Below are 10,551 nucleotides of genomic sequence, written 5' to 3' on the forward strand. Positions count from 1 at the left end.
AGTGCTGGGCATCATTCTAAGTGTTTACTATTAGTAAGTGCTACTGTCATCATCCCCATTTTACAGATGGTAAAACTGAGGCACAGGGAAGATAAGTTACTTGCTTAAGGTAATACAGCTCAAGTGGCAGAGCTAGGATTTGAAGGCAAACGATCTTGCTCCAGAATCCATACTTTGAACTACTATCCTAAGCTGTTTCTCAGTATCCTGCATTTGTGTGTAATTTAAGGGATTTCTGTGGTAGGCAGGTAAATGTCCCCCTCAAGGATGTGTCATTTTAATCCCCAGAACCTGTGAATATGTTAGTTACATGGCCGGAGGACAATCAAATTTGCAGATTTTTTCCTGGATTATCTGAGTGAGCCCAATGCAACCACAGGGTCCTTAAAAGTGAAAGGGAATCAGAAGAGACAACCAGAGATGACTGTGTGAGAAGGATTTGGCCGAATGTTGCTGGCTTTGAAGATGGAAAAATAGGGACCACAAACCAAGGAACTCAGGTGGCTTCTAGAAGCTGGAAACACAAATTAATGCGTTCCATCCTAGAGCATCCAAAAAGAATTCAGCTCTGCTGTCACCTTGATGTTAGCCCAGTGAGACCCACTTAGAACTTTTGACTTCCAGAACCGTAAGATAATAACCCTGTGTTGTTTCAAGCTGCTACACTGCTGGTAATTGTTAACTAATAAAATTCCCAAGTGTGATTTTTGACCATAAGTGATTTAAGCATTGACTTATTCCTGTGTTAATGTATGACTCCACTCTGGGGTGATGAGAATGAAAAGACTCAGTCCCTGACCTCTACGACGGGCAGCCCAGTAATGGGGAAATTCACTCATCAGATAACAACATAAAGATGTTCCATATAGGGGAGGTGCTTAGAGGCAGATGTGTTAAGGATGGGGGCTTAGAAGCCACAGAGCTGGCTCCACCACTGGGCAATCCTGAGAACCAGGACAAATTCTCTAAATGGTCAATAAGAGTGTGTATTGAGAGACCGCGGTGAGCTCATACTTATGAAGGTCTGTGTGCACTGCTTGCACAGTTGTGCCCCATAAATTCTGGCCACTATTATTATCATGATTAACAGGATTGTCTACAATATTCAGTGAGTGAGGTAAAGACCACCTCACTGTCAATGAAGAGATCCAAACAGTAGCATAAAAGCTGAGTTTTGAAGAATGAGTCGGTGGTTCTAGATGTGAGAGCAGGGATAAGAGAGCATTCCAGGCCAAGACAACAGCATCTACACACTGAGGTGCAAATAAGCATGTCACAGTTAAGAATCCACCAGATTCTGGGGAGCCTCGGTGGCTCAGTCGGTTGAGCAGCTGACTCTTGATTTTAGCTCCGGTCATGATCTCAGGGTCTTGAGATCAAACCCCACATCAGGCTCCATGCTGGGTGTGGAGCCTGCTTAAGATTCTGTCTCTCCCTCTGCCTCTGCCCACTCTCTCTCTTTCTCTAAAGTAAGTAGGGTGCCTGGGTGGCTCAGTCATCAAGCATCCACCTTTGGCTCAGGTCATGATCCCAGGGTCCTGGGTTTGAGCCCCCCATCAGGCTCCCTGCTCAGCAGGGGGTCTGCTTCTCCCTCTGCCCCTCCTCCCACACATTCTCTCAATCTCTCTCTCAAATAAATAAAATTTTCAAAAAAATTAAATAAGAAACTACAAAAAATTAAAAATTAAGTAAATAAATAATTTTTTAAAAAGTCAATGCTTTAACTCCAAGAGAAATAAAAGGAAATCAATTAATGATAAAATGATGAATACATCAACATGCAATTGCATTCTGTCTCACTCCACGGGCAGACCCTAAGAGGCAGTCAGACACTTGTACCTACGATACTAAGTTTTGAATTTAAGAGAAATAAAGTCAGAAGCCATTTTATTCCCCAAACTCAGAATAAAAAGTGGATCTGCAAAGGAACACCAGCATAGAAACTGAACAGTCGACCCTTGAACAGCCTCTGACCCCCACCCCCGTGTAGCAGAAAATCCACAGGTAGCTACTGACTCCCCCAAATTTCACTACAAATAGGCTACTGTTGACCAGAAGCCTTACCAATAATAGTTGATTAACACATATTTTGTATGTTATATGTACTATATACTGTATTCTTACAATTAAGGTAGAGAAGATAAAATATAAAAAAAATATGAGAAAATACATTTATAGTACTGCACTGTATTTATAAAAAAAAAAATCTATGTGTCAGTGGACCTGTGTAGTTCAAACCCATGTTGTTCAAGGGTCAAGTGTATATACACAAAATGCTTGCATTTGTGAGCATACTTTGTGATTTCATTATTTTTTAAGGAGGCTCCATGCCCAGTGGGGGGCTTGAACCCATGACCCTGAGATCAAGAGTCAGATGCTCTACTGACTGAGCCAGCCAGGATCCCCCAAAGTCCAGACCGCCTGGGTGGCTCAGTCGGATAAGCGTCTGCCTTCAGCTCAGGTCATGATCCCGGGGTCCTGGGGTCGGGCTCCGCATCGGGCTCCCTGCTCAGTGGGAAGCCTGCTTCTCCCTCTTCCACGCCCCCTCTCTTTGTCCCTCCCCACTCGTGCGCTCTCTCTCAAATAAATAAATCTAAAGAAAAAAAAAAAAAGGGCACCTGGGTGGCTCAGATGGTTAAGCATCTACCTTCAGCTCAGGTCATGATCCCAGGGTCCTGCAATCGAGTCCCATATCTGGCTCCTTGCTCAGCGGGAAGCCTGCTTCTCCCTCTCCCACTCCCCCTGCTTGTGTTCCCTCTCTCGCTGTCTCTCTCTCTGTCAAATAAATAAATAAAATCTTTAAAAAAAAAAGGTCCAAGCAATTGCCATGATATGCCATCTTTTTAAGACCAAGCACTCTGAAAAATATCTGAGACAATGCTGTCGAGATAAAAGCGGGCACGTTCACTGCTTTAAAATTAAAAAAAAAAAACCAACATTTTGTGTTTCATGTAAACTGAAGGTAGGTTTTAGTCTCAGTTATAAGCATGTTGTTCACCCACATGAAGGTCTCGTAGAATATCTGAAAGTTCATATTGCATGGGGCAGTTCCGTGTATTTCGGGGAGTCTAGCATCTCTGGCCTCCATGGTACCCCCAAATCATGGTCACAACTGAAAGTGCTCCCATACATGTTCAGTGCATCTCCCAATGGGCAGCAATGCATCCGCTGTATGCCCTTGCTCTAGGTTAAGGGACAAGTGAATAGTGTGATCAGACAGGGGTGGGGGAAGCTTGAGTAGAAGAAGGGAGGCAGGAAGGTCACAGTGTAATGACTCAGACTTGAGATGAAGTAGAGAGCGGGGCACAGAGGATCTGAGAAGTAATTTGGGGTTAAAATCAGTAGGGCTTGGTGATTAGTCAACAGGGTAATGCTTCTTTCGTGCTTCTGATCAGAGCCTCCCACAGACAGAACTACCTGATTACTTGAGCAGGATGTTCTTTGTTCCTAGAGTAAATTCGCTCAACTTCAAAACTATTGACATTTTGGGCTGGATCATTCTGTTATGGGGTGGGAAGGTTATCCTGTGCACTGTAGGATGTTTAACAACCTCCTGCTACGAGATGTCTTATTGCCCTAAACAAGGCAGCTGGATGTTCATTTAGACAAGATGCCTCAGGGGGGCGCTCCAGGATCTTAAGTTCCCTTCCCACGCTCTGGACTTCTCCCTGGGGCTGCACCTTGCTTTGTATTGTTGCAAGGGAGCTCATCGCTGCTCAGACCTCGGACGTGGTGGCCCTCTCCCGGGGAAGGAGGACCCAAGCAAGCAGGGATCCACTGCACTGATGGAAAGGAAAAATGACAGAGCGGGAGAGGGAGGAAGAGAAGGGAGACAGCCGCTCCTGGGCTCGTCCAGCTCAGACACTTACTGTGCCCTAATGCGGGAGGAAGGAAGTAGCAGAAGCCGGGATTCCCCTCACCCCTCAGTCTAGATTTCATGATCATTGCCATCTATGAAATGGGGTAATAACCTGCTCCGGACGAACCCACCTGGACCAGATACTTGCAAAGCCTTTGTGCGAGGAAGTGGGAAGGAGGCTGCAGTTTCTAGGGGGGGAACAGAGGCCCATAAAGGAAAGGGGTGCCTGGGTGGCTCAGTCAGTTGAGCATCCTGCTCTTGGTTTTGGCTCAGATCATGATTTTGGGGTCAAGAGATCAAGCCCGAGACAGGCTCCGTACTCTGTGCAGAGTCTGCTTGAGACTCTCTCTCTCTCTCTTCCCCCCGCCCCCGCTCTCTCTCTCGCCTTCTGCCCCTTCCCCCACTCACACTCTCTAAAATTAAATTTTAAAAAATAATAACAAAGGAGGGAAAGGCACATTCTGGAGGCTCGAGGAGATGGTCTGTCACGTTATCTCAGGAATGAAATCCCTATTAGGTACTGTTACTGCACATTACAGGCAAGGTGAGAGCTTGTGGCTCTGGGAGGTTTGGCATCATGTCCAAAGCCAGGGCTCGAACCCACATCTGTATGGTTTCACAGCCTGTTTTTAAACACTTCAACCTGCTGCTTCCAAATCCAGGGCCTTTGGGAAAGGTGAGGGCTAGGAGCTTGGGAAACAGTTCAAGGTGGAGACTGATGCTGAACTGGGCAGGAGGGTAGATTGTTCTAGAACCCAACAGGTCTGAAAGGGAGGCAGGAGGGGCGGGCAGTGGGCCGACCATGGGGCCAGCCCCTCCCCCAAGCTGCCCCTTGCAGGCCTCTGCCCGCCAGGCACCGAGGGCGGTGGGGGCGGATAAACAACTTATTCATCGCGGCTCTGGGCAGACTGGCACCGGCTCCAGGCTCTTCCTGAGTGCCCGGGAGGTGGGGGCCCTGCCAGGGGCCAGGAGGGACTGGCCCTTCTGCACAGCAGGACTAGGAGCAGGGACCAGTGAAGCTGGGAACCCCGCTGCTGCCGCTTGGGCCACACGCTCACAAGCTAACGCGCCCCTTCTCGGCGATTCCGTGAGCACTGTGCACCAGGCATGGAACCCACTTCACAGCTGGCCTCTTACCGCATCTGGTCACCCTGGTGAGGCAGACACAGTTACCAGTCCCCTTACAGGTGTGAAAGGGAGGCATGAAGAGGGAACAGTGAGCTGGGGTTCGGGTCCTAGCCCCTTGCTTCTAGGGCACAGAAATGCCGGAGGTGGGATTCAAAACCAGGTCCTCAACTGCAGGCACTGCCATCACCCAATACTGACTGCTCTGTCTTTATTCCCTCCCTTCCTCCCAACCTCCTTCCCCATCTGCTCAAATCCCTCACTCCTTCCCTCCATCCTTCTGGTTTTCTTCCACATTAGGCACCAGCTATGTGCCAGGCTCTGTGCTAGACACAGAGGACAAAGTAGTGAGCAAGGCGGGCATGGTCCCTTGTCCTGGTGGGTTCTTTCACCAGCCCCTGGCAGCCCTTGGCCCTTGCACTGCTCCAGAATGGCCAAGCTGGGGGTGGGCTCCGGCTTCCCCTCCTGTGAGGGACCCTCTGTGTGGGAGGGCCGGGTTAAGGGGAGTCTGGCTTTGGACAAAGCCAGCGTTGTAACATCGGCTTTGTTTGTCAGAACACCCTGGCCTCGCAGTCACCGATGGGCCAGAGAACAAAGGAAGCTCAGCACCCAGGGACGGCTGCTCACCCTTTTCCTTGCAGCCGTTACATAATTTGCCATAGCAGATGTGGAAATTTTCCATGCCCCAGTGCGAGGACAAGACTGGGAAACTTGGCTGCAGGTGGGGTGGGGGCATTTGGTTCTGTAGGTTGGCTCCCCTGTGTGCATCCACGGTGGGCGGGGAAGCGTACAACATCATTCGTTAGCTTTTGTGCATCTTGAAACATTTCATAACAAAAGAAAAATGAACAGAACAAAATTTACAGCGTAAAACCATCTGCGTATGTTAAATACATTCCAAGACACAAAATAGCTCGAGTATTTTGCCAGGGTGCAGGCTTATTTGCCGAAGAATGTCAAACACATCAGTGGGGACAGAGAATGAAAGACAGACAGATACTAGGGAGGGGCCCTGCAGGGACCAGAGATGACAGCTTTACTACAAGTTTTAATTATAGACAAAAACTCTCCGGAAAAGAGATGTGCTCTAATAAAGATGTTAGAACTACATGGCTGGCCTGGTTCAAATCCCAACTCTACCTCTTACTAGCTCCGTGATCTTGGGCCAGGAAACTCTCTGAGGCTCAGTTTCCCCATCTACAAAATGGGGATAGAGGGGCACCTGGGTGGCTCAGTCGGTTAAGTGTCTGATCTTGATCTCGGGGTTCTGAGTTCAAGCCCCGCATTAAAAAAGCTCTTACTTGGACCATGAGAGATGATGGACTCTGAAAAACAAACTGAGGGTTCTAGAGGGGAGGGGCGTTGGCCTGGTGATGGGTATTAAAGAGGGCACGTTCTGCGTGGAGCACTGGGTGTTATGCACAAACAGTGAATCATGGAACACTACATCCAAAACTAATGATGTCATGTATGGTGATTAACATAACAATAAAACAATTTTTTTAAAAAAGCTCTTACTTGGGGCACCTGGGTGGCTCAGTCGGTTAAGCGTCTGCCTTCAGCTCAGGTCATGGTCCCAGGGTCCTGGGATCGAGCCCCGCATCGGGATCCTTGCTCAGCAGGGAGCCTGCTTCTCCCTCTGCCTGCCGCCCCCCCCACTTGTACTCTCTCTCCCTCTCTCTCTCTGACAAATAAATAAAAATCTTAAAAAAAAAAGCCCCTACTTAAAAAAAAACAAATGGAGATAGTAATCAGACCTGTCACAGGTTTGTTAAGAGCATTAGGTGAGTTCATTATATAACATGATTAGGTCTAGAATACTTGGGTCTGTCCCTGTCCTTGTTATAAAAAAAAAAAAAAAGCCTGGACTTTGTGGTCCAGCAGATCCTGACCACCTGCATGTGTAAATCTCATTTTAAATGCAGAGCACCCCAAGAGGTCAGGTCTTGGATTAACCCCATTGAAAGGTGAGGAAAACAAAGCCGAGGCCCCGGGCCCAAGGTCACAATGCTGGTAAATGACTGAACCCAGGTCCAGCCCAGGCTTAACCCCTGAGCTCGTAACTACCGCCTGGCACGTGGACCCTTGGCAGGGAAAATTCCAGGAGTGATGACCTTGTCTCATAATTTCCTAGAGAATAGAGCATCCAAATGCCAACATGGCCTCTCCAACAAAACACATCCTACTTGGAGACCATGCTCTTCAACCTCAGCACACCCCCATCCCACCCAAGAGGCCACTTCGCCCACCCTGATGCTCATACAAGACACTCGTGAGCCTAAAGTCCTGCGGTCATCACTGACTTATCCATCCAGTGGTCCGTGAGCACCTACCATGTGCCTGAGGACAGCAGCAGCCACGGCATGCCAACACACCACCAAAGCATTTACAGTGTCTCTTTCTCGATTCCCAGAATCTGATGGTCCCTAATTCATTCCCCTCTGCCTGAATGCTCTTCCCTACGGCCTCAGCTTGACCAGCTTGACCCATCCTTCAGATGTCACCCAACTGTCCCTTCCCCAGAGGAGCTTTCTTTCTTTCTTTTTTTTTTTTTTTTTTTTAAGGATTTTTATTTATTTGACAGAGAGAGACACAGAGAGAGAGGGAACACAAGCAGGGGGAGTGGGAGAGGGAGAAGCAGGCTTCCCACAGAGCAGGGAGCCCGATGCGGGGCTCGATTCCAGGACCCTGGGACCATGACCTGAGCAGAAGGCAGACGCTTAACGACTGAGCCACCCAGGCGCCCCCCAGAGGAGCTTTCTTTCAGCCTCAATCTAAATTGGGTCCTTAAGTGATCTGCCATCATAGCAAACATTTTTTCCTCACTGTCTGTCGAATCAAACAGCACATCTGATTTGTACGAGTCCCATCACTGCCTGTGCCCGAGACCCTGGAAGCTCCTTGAAGGCAGAGACTGTGTCTGCCTTACTCACTTGGTGTCCCCAAAGCTGACACTCAATATACATCTGTGTAACAAACATGGGATTTTCAGAGCTTTTGCTATATACATATACCCCTGCACATTGTGGGCCCTCCTCCCCAAAGTCCTATCCTCAGGACCTGGGGAGGGCACTTCTCTCCTCCCACGTCCCCAGGATCACTCAAAAGAACACTATCGGAAACCCAGACGTTGTGGGTCAGCTCGCGGCTGTGACGGTTGAGTCTTGGCTTTGCCACTCACGATCCGTGCAAACTCAGGCATGTTTCTTAATGGCTTTCTGTCCGTCTGTGAGTTAGGGTGGCTGTGTCCTAGTGAGACCAGGATGACTGTCCAGTGAGACCCTCTGCACGTGCCCAGCACGTTTCAGTGAAACTCAGATTTGCCCTGGTGGCAGCAACGTATCCCGCCAGCCTTCTGCTGTTACATAGATATTTCCACCCGCATTTTTCTTTGGGTCCTTCGGAGACGCCACGCCTAGAGGCTGGGCTGGGCTGGGGTTTATAATCCCCTTTAACAGATAAGAATCTGAGGGGCACCTGGGTGGCTCAGTCTTAGGTTAAGCGTCTGCCTTCGGCTCAGGTCATGATCCCGGGGTCCTGGGATCGAGTCCCACATCGGGCTCCTGCTCTGCGGGAAGCCTGCTTCTCCCTCTCCCACTCCCCCTGCTTGTGTTCCCTTCTCTCGCTCTGTCTCTCTCTGTCAAATAAATAAATAAAATCTTAAAAAAAAAAACAAACAGGTAAGAATCTGAGGCTCAGTGAGCTGAGTCTCTGAACTTGGGATATGGAAGAACAGGGACACATGCCTGGTGTCCCTGGCTGTCCCCCCCCAAACGCACTCCAGTGGCCTGGTATGCGAGGAGCCTTCTCCAGGGAGAGGAGCCATGCCCCACACCCCCACCCCCGGGCCCCCTGCTCACAGCTGGAGTCCTCTCTGCCACCATGTCCTCCTGTCCCCAGACCAACCTCCCCAGTTTGGAGAATGGCTGTCAGGTTGGCTGGGGGGGGGCAGGTAAGGAATCTTACCTTCCTCCAGATTCAGGGCTCGCCTGCCCGGGGCGGGGGGCCGTCCGTGGCTTCGGAGGCAGGAGGGGGCTGCGAGATGGGGGAACGCCTGGGCTCCCTCTCCCCTCACAGCCAAAGCTTGAGAGGACAGTGGCCACCCTCTCCTGCACCGCCTACAGCTGAGAGCCTCCTTGCGGGTCAAACTCCAAATTCCAGCCTCACTGCAGCAGGGATCAGAGGAAGAGAATGATCTCCCCAGGCAGAGGAGCGGCTAGGCCTAGCCCTGAACCCTTGAACTTGAACTCCACGCAGGCCCGTGTGGGGAGGAGGGCATGCCCTGAGCTCCGCCCCTCCGCAGCCTCCATGGGGGGCCTTCACCTGGAGGGGGGCCCATGGCAGGGAGGGGCAGGGGAGCTGGAGCCCCGCACTGTCCTGCTTCACTCACCCACTCCTCCACGGCCCGCCTCCACGCTGGGGACAGGCGGGCTTGGGACGGGCTGGGGGGAGGGGGAGGAGGGATGCTGCCGAGGGAGGCCGGGGACAGCGGAAAAATCCCAGGAGGGCCCTTGCAGCCAGGGCCCCACCACCGCGGCCTCAGGGACAGTGCCCAAGCTTTGTTCAGCCCCTTTTCCCTGGGTGTGCTCCAGACCAAGGCAGGGCAAAAAAAAGACAAGGCATCTGGAGCCCCGGGGAGCTGTCAGGAGTGACCCAGCCACGGCCAGGGGCCCATGACACCAGGACAGGCAGGTAATGGAGGACAGCAGAAGGCTTTCACGGGGAAAAAAAAATAGGTACTAGCATGTACAAACCAGGAGACTGGAAACAAGGCTCTGATTTCCCACGTTCACAGGACATTCTGAAGATCTGGCCACACCAAGTCCACATGGTCACAGGACAGCAACTGGCCAGAGCAGAGTCATGGCCACCCTTTGTTGCCACAGACCCCCACCTCAAGCCCACCTGTCTCCCTCAGTAGCCCCAGCTGGGCCCTGGGTGCACAGGGCCCAGCACAGCATGATTCTGAAAGGCCGGTGATGGTGACTACGCACCAGGCTTCGTTCCTTCCAAGGGCTTGCTTTCCATGTCTTTGCTCACTTGGTCTTTCCAACGACCCTCTAAGACAAATTGTCTGACTATCTCCCTTTCACTGATGAGGAAGGAGAGGTAAAGGCAGTAACGGAGGAGAGTGGGAAGACAGGCAGGCAGGGACTAGGGTCCCCATCCTAAAAGGAAACTACCCTTAAAAGGAAAAAGCCCCCTATCCAGTTCTAGGCTTTCCAGAAAGGAAGGGAATGGCCTTGGGTGGCCTAACCCAAGCCCCGGGGGGCCAGCTCAACAGCCACTGGGTTATTTAAACAGAGCTTGATCCGTGGCCTAAGGCTGGCTGGCATGCCTTAGGGCAGGGGTGGCCTCCACCCTTTTGGTCCCAGAGGCTAGGTCACCCCAGAAGAAGCCCTCCCCTCTTTCCCATGTGAACAACTACCTGATATGTAGATGAACACGTGGACAAAAACGTGATTGGGTGACAGGTGCATGAAGGGTGAAGCAGATTAAACAGCTCGCCCATAACCTCCTAAAAACCCTAGACTGAGAAACTTTGATCAATAAACTTTGCTTTGCTG

General features: G+C 50.7%; 1 protein-coding gene across 3 annotated transcripts in view; it reads right to left on the reverse strand.

The window, feature by feature from the left end:
* SLC5A11 (solute carrier family 5 member 11) overlaps positions 1 to 9,392 on the reverse strand; it is a 45,570-nt gene extending 36,178 nt beyond the window's left edge. For 2 of the 3 annotated variants that reach the window (XM_027613261.1, XM_027613262.1), the window contains exon 1: positions 8,951 to 9,392. The gene's annotated coding sequence lies outside the window, so the exon portion shown is untranslated. The remainder of the gene's footprint in view (positions 1 to 8,950) is intronic. The other variant, XM_027613263.2, reaches the window with a different exon arrangement.
* Between the last annotated feature and the right edge of the window lie 1,159 nt (positions 9,393 to 10,551).

This window comes from Zalophus californianus, chromosome 10 (assembly GCF_009762305.2).
Source record: "Zalophus californianus isolate mZalCal1 chromosome 10, mZalCal1.pri.v2, whole genome shotgun sequence".
Classification (NCBI taxonomy): Eukaryota; Metazoa; Chordata; class Mammalia; order Carnivora; family Otariidae; genus Zalophus; species Zalophus californianus.